At 47.0% G+C, this 14,973-nt stretch overlaps 1 protein-coding gene across 46 annotated transcripts in view; it reads left to right on the top strand.

Moving 5' to 3' along the window:
* LOC141575151 (uncharacterized) overlaps positions 1 to 14,973 on the top strand; it is a 188,902-nt gene that overhangs the window by 120,309 nt on the left and 53,620 nt on the right. For 39 of the 46 annotated variants that reach the window (XM_074353747.1, XM_074353735.1, XM_074353745.1 and 36 more), the window contains 4 exons: positions 218 to 4,634; positions 8,701 to 9,273; positions 9,437 to 9,630; positions 10,662 to 10,830. The gene's annotated coding sequence lies outside the window, so the exon portion shown is untranslated. The remainder of the gene's footprint in view (positions 1 to 217; positions 4,635 to 8,700; positions 9,274 to 9,436; positions 9,631 to 10,661; positions 10,831 to 14,973) is intronic. The other 7 variants (XM_074353702.1, XM_074353721.1, XM_074353710.1 and 4 more) reach the window with 5 other exon arrangements.

Genomic DNA, 14,973 nt, shown 5'->3' with positions numbered 1-14,973 from the left:
CCTATCTGGGGCGTTATTTTTTTTAATTAAAAAATGTCTGTTAGCAGTTAAGAAAACAAAAACAAAGAAAAATGCACATGATATCTAAATTTAGAAAATATCTAGTGTGTTTTCTGTCTCGGCAATGGAGTGTTCTAGAATCTCGTGAAAACCTTCATTACACAAGTTCCTTGAAATTCTGATTAAGAAATAAAACCTTCCTTCCTCATCTTTCAAGCTGCACAGCTAATTGTCAAGAAAGTGAGGGGAAATCCTCAGAAGCCAAGACAAACCAGAAAGCAGGGATTCTGGGAGATAAGCGAGCCTTAGAAGCCCTGGGGTGCCTGTTGGCTCCTGAACTGAGTTTTAGTTGCCCTGACAGGAGGGCAGGAGGTGAGCCCGATTCCTCTCACACTGGGAGTTGGATGGCTGATCATATGTAAGGGCAAGCCCATCCCAAGAAGCCTGGTTTACTAAAGGTTGAACAAGGAAAAAAAATCCTCAAGGCAAGAAAGTAAGGAATGTCAATATTTTTGGAAGAGGGGAAAAATAACAAATCCATAGTAAGGATATAGTTTAAAGCTCTTCTGGCATGAGAGTGACCACAAACTCCTGGCAGAAAAGCACAGCTATTCCTGGAATGAGAAGTTGTGTTTTGAATGGATCAGTGAACAGCCATTCCGAAAAAGGCCTCCAGAGTATTGTGGATCAAGATACTGGACCGCAAACACCTCTCTTCCAAGGGTCATTTAAATAACCAGAAATGTTTTAAAGGAAAGAAGCCACAATCATATTTCTATTTATTGACATTACTGTATGCTAGGAATTCAGAGGTAACTATGTGAAGGTAACTTAGCATAGAAGCTGTGGATGTGCCTGCACGCGGGACATTGCACAGAAGTGACCGGACTTATCTGCAAACATAAATTCCTGCCAAGGGACTCTGCCTATTCCCAGGGGAAACATTGCTTGCAGACAAGAATGTTTATTAGTTCCTCAAAAGGAACAGGCCTGGGAACAGGAGAGTCTCAGTGTAATTAAGATAAGGAAGCCTTAGATGTAGTGCACATGCGTCAACCTAAAAAATGTTTACTCTCTATGCTTGGCAAGAGTTACTCCTTTGTGTAGATGGTATAAAAAATAAAGGAACCCGAATCTCGGGAGACATTTTGCACCACAGCAGCTCTGTGATTCATTTCGTCGGCAACAACTATGAAGTTGTCTCCTATTTTATGGAACTTACTTTCTCTTTGGGGAGACAAACTGACATAGTCGGGGTAGAGGGAGGTGTTAGTCTGTTGCAATTAGCCAGGAGAGGAGATTAAGAAAGCAGTGAAGGGTGGGTGAACTTTAGCTGAGGACAGACAGCCTTGTTCAGTTGGCTTTTAATTGCAGGCTCAATGAGTAGTCACTGGAGGGAATAGATCTTACGGAGGATGGACTTAGCTCAGGCCTCTTTAGAATGGACAAGTGAACCTGGAGAAAGACAGTCAAATCTGTGCAGACATTGAAGTTCACTTGAACGTGCTGTATCCCTGAGCCAAAGATCGGACAACTAGAAAGCACTTCTTGAAGACAGAGGAGTGGTTTTTAAGGTTCTCCAAGAATGAATCCCAGGGAACCGGGATGGCCAGTTGTCAAACTGTGACTTTGCAATTTGGACGGTATATCCACCAAGGTTATTGGCATTTTATGGGTTTCCATTTCTCGTTAATACATGTCAGGTGATGAGGATGTGGACACACGTGTTTGACACCTTGTCGAGGTGACTTTGGGTTCCTGCCTAGAAGCGCGGTCCCAGCTGCGTCTGCGTCAAACATCTTGCCGCCCATCCCGCTCCCCGGCTCCGTGATCACTGCAGAGTCGTCCCTTGTTAACCTGTCCATCTCCTCTGTGACATCATAACCCATGAAAAGACCGGAGCGTATTAACTTGACTTTCTTAAAGTCAAAGGAAAAGATCTACTATGGAGTCAGATTTGTTCTTTCCTAATTCAGTAGTGCCATGGAGAAGGAAGTTTGGGCAGCTTTTTGTAGGGTCCTGGAGGATTTCTCTCTCAGCGTCTGGGTGCCTCTATTGAAAACCCTTCATAGCTGTCTGGCGTGCTGTAAAACCACTCCGCCTGTTTTGCCCTGAAGATATGTTCAGTTTATAACTCATCTCTACTCCTTGGAAAACAATTCAATAAAAACTCAGTTGGTATTCCACCAGCCATGGCCAGGGGTGAGGGATAGAATGTTGCTATTTTATAAAATAATAATAATAATAATAAGAAGAAGAAGAAGAAGAAGAAGAAGAAGAAATAAATAAAATCAATAATAATATTATTAATAAAATCAATAATAATATTATTAATAATAATAAAATTAATAATAATAAAAGAAGTTTTAAAACAGCACTGGGCACATAGGAGAGAGTCAATAAATGCTTCCTGGCTGAAATCAAATTGATGGCTCAGTGATTCCATGGCTGCTGTATTTGCTGAGCTTGTTACTCCTTTGCTCCATTACACTTTTTTTAAACTGAAAAAGAAATACATGCATATGGTTAAAAATAATTCAAACAGCACAAAAATACACAAGTGAAAGAAGTTTTCCCTCATCCTCTGTTCTTCCAGCCGTCCCTGGAGATGCCACTGTTTACTATCCTTTGGATGCTTTTCCAGATATGGTATGCACATTCCCAAATATGTATGTAAATTCCTTTAAAGTTTTAGTTATTTTTAACTTAAAGGGATTTAAATCCTCAAGTGGCTTCTGCCTCGGTAATAGAAAAAAACAAACCTGACTCCATATTAGATCTGTTCCTTTGACTGTAACACTTTGCTCTGTCTCCTAGGCTTCATCTTGCTTGTAAAACAATGTTGCCTAGAGCCTGAAATATACAGGAGAGCCTATTCTGAAGGCTCTGACCTTTAAGGATATTTAACACTTTTTCATTCATAAAAAGATAACAAATTACAGAATAGAAAATAACGTTTGTTTTGTTCGAGGTTTACAGATATTTGACCCAGGCAGATAGCTGCAAGAACAAAGGATTCTAACAACAAGGAATTCCTACACCAGTAATATTGCAACAACCAAGCACGTAGGAAAGAGCCTGAATTCTGACTTGGGGAGATGGCTTTCCAGGACATTAGTTTGCCATCTAGCTCTACAGAAACTTGCTTTTCCATGCCCCAGCAGCGGGTCTCCCAACTTATTGGCCTGTCCTTCACTGAGGAGAATCAATTTGGACTCGGTAACACTCCTATCTACCTAGCAAGCTGGGCACTGGAACTGAGGACAGCTCTCCCACACCCAGGAACCTACTGTGAGCCCTTGATGGTTCCACTTGGGTTAGGTGTGTTTTACCCAGGAGGGATGGGACTATGCACCAACACTCAGGCAGTCTGCTCTGTCTGGGGCTCTGATCTTGTACCTCCCGCTCCCCGCAAGGCCAACACCTGGGACAGTGGAGCTAAGGCAGAGATCGTGCCTGCCTTTTTCCCAGCCTGTAAAAGGGGAATATGTACAGTTCCCAAGGTAGTTCTGAGAGACAACACCTGCGGGTGCTTGGTTCCCAGAGCAACAGGAAACCCAGCTCCACGTGGGGACAACGGGTGTGATCCCCGTAGGGTTTCAGCAGAGGCATCGCCTGGAGGGCTGGACCAGGGAGGTAAAACTTGAGCTGCGGGCCTTGAAGGGTTACAGAATGGTACAGAGGCAGGTCTGCCGCCTCCTTCGGGGTGCCCCAGAAATAAAGCTTTTTCTCTACATCTCTGCTACTCCCCTCCCCTCTCCAGATCCCTACCTACTCTCTGCTCCTCCTGTCCATCTGTCTCCCTCCACTTTTCCCCTCCTCTCCTCCTCCCCCATCTTCTCCCTCCCTCGATTCCCCAGCCTCTATCACAGAACCAAGAGAGGATCGCTGGCCCTCCTGCGCATGCGCAGTCGGTGCCAGCTGGACCGGGGGTTGGAAGCCCCAGCTCCGAGCTGGGAATCGGCCCCAAACTCTTCTCAGCTCTGTCAACCGGTAGGCCTTTAGCTCCTGCCCGGGGCCGGGGCCTCTGGCTGTGGAAATGGAAGGTGGGGGGCTCCCGGGAAAAGGTTCAGGCGTCTGCGGGAGGGCGGTCCTCGCGAGGGCGCGAGTCAGCCTGTGTTCAGCTGAATTTCTCGGGCCAGACCCCTCTGCCCGTGCCACCTACCCCGGCGCCCTGGCCACAGCTGTCCAGGGCCAGGTGTGCACCTGCCGCTTCTCGCCCCAGCTGGGCTCCCCTCAGTCTGCGGCTGGCGACACCTTCCCCTCTCCCGCCCACGAGTCCTCTCCTCCCGGGCTTCCTCTCCTTGGCCGCAGGCTCGTCCCTGCCCCTGGGAGGGCTGTGTCCCGGGTGGGCGGGTTCTGCGGACCCGATCGGGGGCGGGCGGCTGGGGCTGGGTCTGGCCTCAGAGCGGGGCTGCAGCCCGTGTCCCCACCACCGCTTTCCCTGCCCTGCGACCCCGGGGCTGCCCTCCTCTCCCTTTCCAGCTCCCTGAGGACCAGCTCAGCGGCATGCGCGCTGCTTCCCGGGCTTAGAGCCTCAAGCTGTAAAGCCCAGTTTCTCCTGATGGAGTCTGGAAAAGTGAGCGCCAGTGCTGAGGGAGTTTCCGTCTCCCCCCTCAGTGTTTCTGCCCCAGGTAAGTACCTTGAACACTTTCAGGTGTTATGATGGCGGTGCTTGTTGATGTCACGTGTTTTTATAGTGCCAGGGATTACAGTGTTGAAAGAAGGGCTTGGTTCATTTAAAAATGAGCTGAAGGCATGAGGCTGTGACATGCTCCTTCCTTCCCTCTCCCAGGGTGAAACGTGTGACCGTCGATTTTAAAAACATAGTTACAGTCCCTAACTAGCCCAGCCCAGCTAGTGTGTGTTAACTGGAACAGCACCACCAGAGGCGTTGGAGACCCAGGGACATTGCAGTCCTAAAAAGCTCCTGGCACTGTTTAGTTTGTTTTGGTTTTTTGTTTTTCTTAAATTGTGGGGTAGACTAGTTGTATAGAGGGAAAAATAATTGTCAAGGAATATTTTTTCATATAACAGCTTTATTGTGATATTGTTCACACACCATGAATTCCACCCATTTAAATGGTACAATTCAGCAGCTTTTAGCATATTCACAGTGGTGCAACAATTATTATTCCAGAACGTTTTCATCACTTCAGAAAGACCAGTGGAAATGAATGACCTATCCACCCCTCCACAGTGGTGGTTCTAAAGAAGTTTCTTGGCTGTTCCTGACCATAAATTAACTTGTTACATTCCATGAAATGTCTGGTAGGAATTCTAATCAGAATTGCATTGAATCTGTCTATCAAAACAGGAAGAATAATTGTCTTTATGGCATAAACTTCTTCTAACCTTGAATATATCTGGGACCCTATCTTTTCATCTCTCCAGAGCCTGGCCCATGGGAAGTCCTCACTAATTGTTGGGCTTGTGAATGATGAGATTCTATACATCATTAGTTGTCACTGTAGATTTTCACAGAAGAGAAAAGTAACCTCAGTGTAGCCAAGTGACTGTCTGATGGTCAGAAAGAGTGACAGTCAGTGCTGGAGTGATCCAGTGGACTTGGTGCTTGTAACCAGAATTCTCCACCACCTACAGCTGAGGGGATAAGAATGTTCTTTTATTTTATCTTAATGGCGTTGATTTTATTTGTACTTATTTTTAAAAATTATTTTTAATGAAGTGTAGTCAATTTACAATGTTAGTTTCAGGTGTACAGCAGAGATTCAGTTATAAACATATGCATATGTATATAAATATGTTTTAGATTGTTTTTAGTACAACTCATTACAAGAAATTGAATATAGTTCCCTGTGCTATATAGTAGGTCCTTGTCATTTATTTTATATTTATTAATGTGTATCTGTTAATCCCCCTTTTCCTGCCTGCTAACCACAGTTTGCTTTCTAAGTCCATGAGTCCATTTCTAGCAGCATCAATTTTCCTAGTAACATACGCTGGTTGACTGCTTTCAGCTTCAGGAATTCCATCTTATCTGTGGGCACTTTTCTTCTGGTGGGCCTTTATGTGGTTTGCACACGTAATAGAGATTTGTACTTGGGAGAACTCCAGGCCTCGTGTAGTCCCTGGAACAGAGTGCCAACTGAGTTGATGCTTGAACTGGGGAAAAAAGCAGAGTAAATGTTGGAATTTGCACTATGGTTGAGAATTCCAGGTTTCTATAACCTGTTTAGCCCACCTTAATATTAGCTGCACCCATACCGGGTAATTTGGTGGAATTTCATGGTATGGTGGTGTAGAGACACGGCCTTGTATGCTTCTTCTCTTTCCTTTTTCTAACGCTCATTCTCCTGTGCCTCCCAGATCCTCCCCCAGCAGTGCCCATGGCTGGCATGATGCTGCGCTGAAGCAATATTTGTTAATAAGGCCCTTTCCTCATCTCTTCTGAACTTCCGTTTCTTTCTCTGCACAATGAGGGCTTAGACTAGATAAGTGCTTTTCAGTTTCTTTTAAAGCCATGTTTCCTTTGAGAAACAGAAAATGCAAATCTCTCCTCCCATTCCAACCCTTTAGATTTTGATATGTCCTCCAGGGAGTGACATAGCTCTTTGTGGAAAATTGAAGTTATTGTGATTCCAGATGGCACAGAAAAGACTCTTCAGAAATTTATTGCAGGGAGAGGGCAGGAAAGGGGCAGCATGTCACAATTTCTAGTGTGAGCCCTGGAACAGGGGCTTGGGTTTAAATACGGTGTCTGACGTGGCCTCTCTCTAATCTTGTACAATATGATAAAATTCTCTACCTCAGTTTCTTAATGTGTCAAGTTGGGGTGATAATATTTTAAGGCTTTTGTGAAACATTATACACATAAGCCATCTGTGTCTCAGTAGAAACAAGACCTGCTAGGGAGTCAGGGATTTCTTTAAAAAAAATCTTGTCCATAGCACTCTGTCGGTGTGTATTTTGAATTACCTGGAGGGTGAGGGTTGAGTCTAAAGTCCATCGTGGGATAGGTGGCCCATAGTTCTCTGTGCCCCCAGATTGCCCCCTCCTCCCCAGTCCTCTTCCTCTGTCCAAGATGAAGTTCCCTAGTAGATTTACACAGAGGTCTTGTGGAAATGGCTTTTCATTTTATTGTTTCACCAAGGAGGGCTGCCATCATGATCTCTGTGGTCAGGTTTTGGTGACCTGAAGGCTATGCAATTGGGGGTTTCTATTAAATAAAAAAATATTACAAATAGAAAATTAGAACAAGGGTGGTGACAGGGGCTCTTGCAAGTGGGGACCATTAGCTTTGTTAGCTTCAGGTGCAGTGGCCTTTGGCCAAGAGGACCCATCCTCATGCTCTGAAGTTGGAGGGACCAGTGGGTTCAGTGGGAATGTTAACTGAGTGTATCTCATGGGCTAGGCATTGTTGTACTTGTACTGTGTGTTCCTTATTTGAGACAATGAGCTCATTTAACCTCAATAGCCTCTTTAAAATATTAGACTTTTTATTTTGAGATGTAATGTAGGTTCCCCTGTACTTGTAGGAGATAATATACGGAGGGCCTATGGACCCTTTGCCCAATTTTCCTTAATGGTTCCGTCTTGCATAGTTGGGGTACAATTCATTACTGACTCACTAACCCTTTGAGGTTTGTGTTATTGCCCTCATTTCTATCTATCATTAAACTGGGGCTTAGAGAAACACACAGGCCTGCCCAGGTCACCCACATGTTTAGTGTGTAGTCGGGTGTAACGTGGGCTTGGGATTTCCAGGAAGTACCATTATGATGTTCTGTGGCAGGGAGCAGCATTCACTTTGCTTGTTTATTCATTCATTCAACAAACATTTATTGAGTAACCTCTGTGGGTCAGATGATTTCACAGGCTTATCTGATTCTTCAGCAGTACTGAGAATCAAGTATTGTTTTGTTTTTTAAATCTGAGAAAATTAGCTCTGAGAGTTTATAACACCCCCCAAAGGAAATATAGCTCATAAAGGAGGGATAGTAAATTTGTGCAGTCCCCCCTCTTTATGCAGGTGGTACCCTAGGCATTTTACATTTGCAAACTTCCGTAATCCAGATATATTCTTGTAGGGCAAGGATTTTTTTTTAAATTGAAATATAATCAAGTTTACAATGTTGTGTCAATTGCAAGGTGTTTTTTGAATTTTGAATTAAAAAATATTTTTTGAGAAGGGTAATTGGGATTATTCATTTGTTTCATTTTTTAAAATGAGGTACTGGGGATTGAACCCAGGACCTCATACATGATATGTATGTGCTCTACCACTGAGCTGTACCCTCTTCCCCAAGGCAAGTTTTCTTATCCATTATTCTGCAGTTTAGGAGTTCAAATAAATTGGTGTTGAAATCCAGATCTTTTGATCGTACTGCGGTTCTTTTCTTTATAATCTGCTGAAGGGGGGTGGGGAAAGCATTTCCTTTGTTCATTTCTTTATTCCGCAGTGTTGAGCACTGACTTTGCATCAGGGTCTTGCTAGGTGCTTGGAAACAGAAAACAAGAAATGACCCTTGTATGCAGGGGCAGGAAGCCTAGACCAAAAGCTGGGTAATGTGATCCGAGCTACGGTAGCCATGTACAGACTCTGAGGTCAAACTGTACCCCCGGCTTTACTTGTGCTTCCCCTGCCTTCTGACTGGTACACACCAGGTCACCGCAACCCAGTGAGGCCCGCAGCCCGCAGCACAATATTTACCTTGATCTCCTCTCCCCTCTCGGCAGGGCCTGCAACATGAGCATCCCTGACTACGTGCAGTGTGCTGAGGAATACGAGACTCTCCCCGTGGTCGTCCAACCCGTGGGGATCATTTCAGAGGACAATTTCTTTTGCATCTATAAACGAATTTCCTTGGTGAGCCAGATCAGCCCGTGCGGCTCCCAGTGGGCACTCTGTATCCACTACAGGCACCACTATGCGTTCGAGAATGCGTGGAGTGACTTCCAGACACACCGCACGGTCGTGGGCCTTGTCACCATTACCGACTGCCTCTCTGCCAAGGCCTTCGAGAAGCTCCATGTACAGAGGAGCTGTATGGCACCACGCTTAATGACTCTCAGCTCTTTGTCTTTGTGTTGCATGGGGAGGTAGCCGAGCAGCCACGCACCAACGTGGCCTTCAAACTACGAGGACTGCAGGGTGGTGGAGAAGAGGATCGAGGACTTCACTGAGTCACTCTTCATCTTGCTCAAGTCCAAGTGGCTGGATGGGGCCCCTGACAAGTCTGGGGACAAGATCCCACTCCTCTGCACCTTGTTTGAGAAGGAGGACTTCATGGGACTGGACACAGACAGCAGGTAAGTCTACCTGTAGGCCCGGCCACCCTGGCTGTGTGCCGGGTTCCTTCCCTACATCCAGGAAGGGATCAGCAAGGAAGAGGCCTGTCTTGACGCCAAGGGCGGAGGGAGGTGCAGCCCGACGATTTACAGACATTTAAAAGTGAATCTGTCTTTGTTTCAGAGAGATCCTTTTAGGGTCAGTGTGGAGACTTCCTCCCGCTTTTCAGCCAAGACCCCTGGTGGGACCCCTGGAGTTGCTGTCCAATAGAGTAGCCACAGCCACTGATGCTATGAGCGCTGGGGAAGAGGCTGGTCTGAGCTGAGATGTGCTGTAGGTCAAATGCACATCAGACGCTGAGACTTGTCTAGTAAAAAGTATGTAAACTATCTTGTTACTTTCATATATTGATTACATGTCAAAATGATAGTATTTTACATACAGCAGATTAAGTAAGATCTGTTCTTAAAATTAGTTTCTAGTATCTGTTTTTGGTTTGTTTGATTGTTTCTTTGTTTACCGTTTTAAATGTGGCAACTGGGAAGCTTTCTTTACATGGCTCTCATTTCAATTTTGTTAGGCAGCCTGTCCTGGGACAGTCTCATCCCTTTGCTTATAAATGAGATGCTGTATCCCGAGAGGCAGAACGAGATGCTGGTTGAGCTTTGTCTGGAGCCGGTGTCTCCTGCCTCCCAGGCCCAGCACCTGCTGGGTTCAGGCCCTCTCTTCCTCCCCGACAGCCAGCATGCCAAGTTAGGACATCAGAAACACCTCCAGGGAATTCCGGATGAACTCCTTATGCAGGGAAAGGCGTATCAAGGAGTATGAGACAAAGCAGGGAAAGACTCATCCTCACTTTGTCCCTGTGATTAAGTCAACGGCCCCACTTTTGCCTTGGATGTGCAGACGAGCTCTCCTGGGCTTACTACCTCCCCACCTTATGCTCTGTTTCCCCGTGTATCTATCATGCTTTCCTTCGGGCAGAAGAGGTGAGATGCCTTTACCCAGAGGTGGACCCCCTTTGCTGGGGAGAATGAGGGAAGCTGTGCCCCCACGGCCTACGGCCTCGGGCCTTGAGTCTGGAGGGCGCTCATGGCGGTACCACAGGTGACGGTCGGAGGATCTGGCACAGGCCCACTGTGGAGGCAGTGCTCTGTGTTTCTTGAACTTACCTAAGATCAAATCCTACTTTCTAGTTGTTGGTAAGTTGGAGGAGACGATGCCAGAGAATTGATAAAAAGAAAGTCCAGACCATCCCTGTGAGTGAGAGGCACAGGGGGCCCAAGTCCCACCTACGTGTGGTGCCTGGTGGGCTCTGGATGAATTTTCTGTTCCTCCCGGATATACCTCTATGACTTTAGTAAGGGGTGAGACATGTAGTGGCCATGATCTTTATTTGTCCTCGCAGGGCCCTGTGATCTACACGTCCGCACACCCTTCTGCTCCTTGGGGATGAGGTGGCAGGTTTAGGTGCTTGGGCATTGCTGTGGGCACAGCTGCCAGCACCGGGCTACACCGAGGCTGGCTCCGTTCACCTCACATGTCACCTCCTGCTGAGCCCCCAGGCGTTAGTCAAGGTAGGTGCATCAGTGCAACGTAAGCAGGGACCATGTTCTCCCCCTGGACAGACTGGTGGGTGAGCAGTGGAAGCCTGGAGCCCTGCCCAAGCCCCATGGCCAGTGCCTCCTCTTTTGTCATAGGAGGCACTGGTGACATTTTTGCTCAGCAACTGCTTGGTTCTGAGTCTGCAGACCCACCAGAGAATTCCAGCTTGTATTTGCCTTTTGAAGTCTGCCCTTGGGATTTGGCGGAGTAGCTGGATGTGTGCTTAGCCCATAGTGTTGACACTGTCACCATTGTTTACCCAGAACCTCGTGTACCAGGCATGGCTCTCGGCATCAAAATACAGCAGCGCATTAAAATCCTTCCTGGTGGATCTGTCTGTTTTGGTACCATAAGGGCTCAGCCAGCATCTGAACGTCAGTGAGATAACGCGGCCAGTGAGCTCGGGTCAAGCACGTTCTCCTCCAGTCACTTTTACTCCATTGTTGCTTTTACTATTCCACAGTCATTAATTTTTAAAACAATGCTTTGGTGCAGGAGCAGAGACTAATTCTCTCCTGCTACTCACTTTGGGAGTGAGTAAAACTGTCCAGCCTGTAATGCGACCACATTTTGTGGCTTAAAAGCTGCCTAGACGCATGTATGTGGAGTTTCGGTTAGGGGCGCTGACCACGTTGGGATCCCCAAGCAGCGTCGCTCCCCTCAGGCCCCTGCCTTCCCTGGAGCAGGAGGTGAGGGTGGGTCTCACTGTCCCTGCGTCCCTGGCCTCACACACTCACGTAAATTCTTGTACATGCTGTCAAAGTCATTTTTGTTCTTGTGTGTTTCTAATTTTCGCTTGTTCCTCCTTTCCTTTTTCTTTATTCCTTTTTCTCTTGTACCGCGCAGTTGCGTCTGAAAAGGTGGCTGTGCATATCCTGCATTGGAAATAGCTAGATCGCCCTCAGTGCTGTCTCCATCGCTTTAAAAAGCAGAAACTTTTCAGGTGCCTTGATCCATGCATTATCCTAGTCATCTTGTTATTTTCTAATTTTTTGGAATATTTGATTTGTTAGCACATCACCCACTGGTGTTTGATATCTGTTAAAATCTTTGCTTTGAGGAACCTGTTTGGTCCTCCTTATATTTGGTGACAAATGTACCCTTATTCAATTAGTTTAATTGTTTTGAAGAAGTGAGATGCGAATTGATTTAGGCGGCTGTTGAGGGATTCTTTTCATGGAGTATTTAAACTTGTGAAGTCAAAGTCTGCAGCATCTTGCTCGATTCCTGCTTTTACACAAACGTGCTCAGCACGCGGTTCCTGGCTGTCTCTGTGTGACGTGCGTGATGGCGCTTCCTGACCGGCGGTCACTGGTGAGAAAGTGGCAAGCTTGGGGGTGAGCAGCTGCAGGGTACAATGTTGGAGGAATCAGTCACCGTTTGGTTATTTAATTTTTTTTTTTTTTTGCATTCAACTTCCCCGTGCCATTTACTTTATTTTGCCTTCATAAAGGGGCAGAAGTGGGTCTAAAATCCATGCCACTCTTTTGTTCCCTTTACGAGGCTGGTTTTTCTGAGTATCAGGACAACATGTACTTCTCCTAAGTAGCTGGCTTACATGGATCTGGTGGACACAGGGACTGTTAAAGGGACCGTAGCTTCCTCTCTGCTCCAGCCAGTGGGCATTCAGAGCCGGGTCTGTGGTTTGCCTCAGCAGCCGTGCAGGCCTCCCTGCACCGGCCTTTACTTTTAACCCATGTTGGCATTAAAGAGCTGACTCCGTGTTTGTTGCTGCTGACGTCCCCCACTGATAGCCGTGTCGTTAGTTTGCGTTAGTGAGTCTCCAACCCCCAGTCAGCATTGAAGGAAGATGCTTTGGCCAATCTAAGACCTTGGATTCTCACCCCCACCCTTGTTCATCTCACCCAGGGGAAGAGTTTGGCCACCACCATCATGCTAATCATGAGGTCTTGTTTCTCCTTTCATGCTCTAGTCCAAATGTGAACACTTCATCCTTCACTGACTTTGTCTCACTTGAGACAGGCCACATATTCTGAAAGTGTCCATCACATTCTCGGGGGGGAACAGAACAGAAGTAAGTCTCGCAAGTAGAAGGTGTCTAGGCTGTCCGGGTTGGCAAATGCAGGCTGGGATCTGTGATTGTTGGGCTGTGCCCTGGACACAGGCCTTTCCCGTGGCTCCTGAGGGCCCAGGGGTCGGAGTGAGGACAGCCTTGCTTGGGCTCCTCCATCCTCATCTGCTCAGTGGCAAGTGTGTCTGCTAATAGGAGCTCCGCCAGACCTCGGGACCTTCAAAGCTCAGATCACGGGAGAACCTTGAGTCCCTTCTCCAGAGCCTCTGTGAGAATCCAGTGCCTTCTGTGGTGACCAGTGGCAGGAGATGCCTCCCCCTCCAGGGAGCACCCTTCGGAGGACTGTGACTCAATGCACCTTGCTGTGAGCCTGTGGGGATCCGGCCGTGGTCCCTGCAGAACCAGACTTTAGATGGGCTTAGCAACGGAAATGACAGGACTAATATTCCAGGCCAGGGCTGGATGGAGGGAACAGGGGAAATTGAATGTGACCTCAAACACCTAGGTGAGTGCTGGGTCTGTTACTAAAATGGGGAGCATGGGAGGTACCTTCCATAAATTGAATTCCAGAATAAATGGTGGACATGAGGCATTTTTAAGATGCCATTTTTCGTCCAAGTTTGGACTTCATAGAGGCACTCGGGTCTATGAGCCTGGGGCTGAGTTGAAGGAGCCGGACTAGAGATACACGTTGGGAGTCGTCATTCTTAGCTGGTGTTCACAGACGCGCATGTGAATTAGATCATCTTGAGAGCTGCAGACTGAGGCTGAGGGGGGGCAGGGCTGTGCCTGGGTTGGAGGAAAGCCCAGACCATGCAGCTTTGGTGTGTCAGTCAGCGGCGTTTGGGATTTTCAGGGCAATGTCATTTATCTTTAAGGGGCCGGGGGGTGGGCAGGGCCAGCCAGGAAGAAATCTGAAGGGAGGGTCGTGGCCACGTGTGTGTCTTGGGAAGTTGCAGAGTCTGCAGGGTCCGTGAGGGTAGACTCCTCAGAAGCTGGAGTTGGATTGGGGCGTGGGTTGAATGAAGTCACACTAACATATCAGGGAGGGAAGAAGGCCTAGGGAGTCCCCGCTCTTCTTAACTCGCTTTCCAATGAACAGAAGGCAGACAGAGGATCTGAGGTGAGAAGGGATGGGCGCTGGGAGAGGAGCCAACCTGGAGAATGGTGCTTGAAAAATTCTGGAATAGTCTCCCTGCAAAATAGAGGTTAAAAAAATCCAGACTCTTAAGAACATTGATAGTGACTGGGGAGGAGGCAGTTGTTTTTCTGGCCTCCTAAGGGTAAGGCATGTATCCAGGGATACACAGAATATTCGGGCAGTCTATTCCGGGCATTTGGTACCGGGTAAAGAGCACAAGTTTAAAGGGGGACAAGGGCAGCGGAGGGAAACTAGCCAGGCCCCGTGTCAGGTACCAGTCGGCCGCCCTACTTGCGTGTTGCATTCACATCCATGCCTCCCAGGTGGGCGGTGGCAGCCCCCTTTTGCGGATTGGCAAGCCTTCTCAGAGGGGTTAAGTTATTGGTCCTTTTAGAGGGTAGTAAATACTGTAACAGGATTCAAGCAGGGTCTTGTCAGACTTCAAGGGCGTGTTTTCTCTACTAATTCCGGTACCTCCCGGGTGTACGTGAAATGGTGAAGTGGGTCAGTTTTGGGGCCTTTCAGAAAAAGTACGATTTAAGTGCCTCAGGACTGATTCACAAAGCTCAGTGTTCTTTGATTGTTCTGAAGCACCGCAGTGCTTTACGCCCCACAGAGGTAAGGTCTTACTCCTTTGACGATGAAGTGGTTGCAAATGATGTATAGGTGCAAAACCAGACTTAGCAGCTTCTGAAGGGAAACTCTCCAGTTCTTCCTTGATAGACTTTCTTCTACGGGATGTAGCTGTGCTGCAGCATAGGCCTGAGCTGTCCGTATGGATTGTGGGTTTGATATCCAAATTTAGCATAAAACAGTCAGATGAAGAAAATCAACGTTCACAATTTATTTTTGGGTTTCATTAGACAAGATATACTATCAGGTAATGGCCCATATAGCTAATGAAATTGAGTACAGAACATTGAATTTCTTACTTTTTATTTA

This window comes from Camelus bactrianus, chromosome 26 (genome assembly GCF_048773025.1).
Source record: "Camelus bactrianus isolate YW-2024 breed Bactrian camel chromosome 26, ASM4877302v1, whole genome shotgun sequence".
In the NCBI taxonomy this organism is placed as follows: domain Eukaryota; kingdom Metazoa; phylum Chordata; class Mammalia; order Artiodactyla; family Camelidae; genus Camelus; species Camelus bactrianus.
This window is presented reverse-complemented; position numbering and strand designations above follow the sequence as displayed.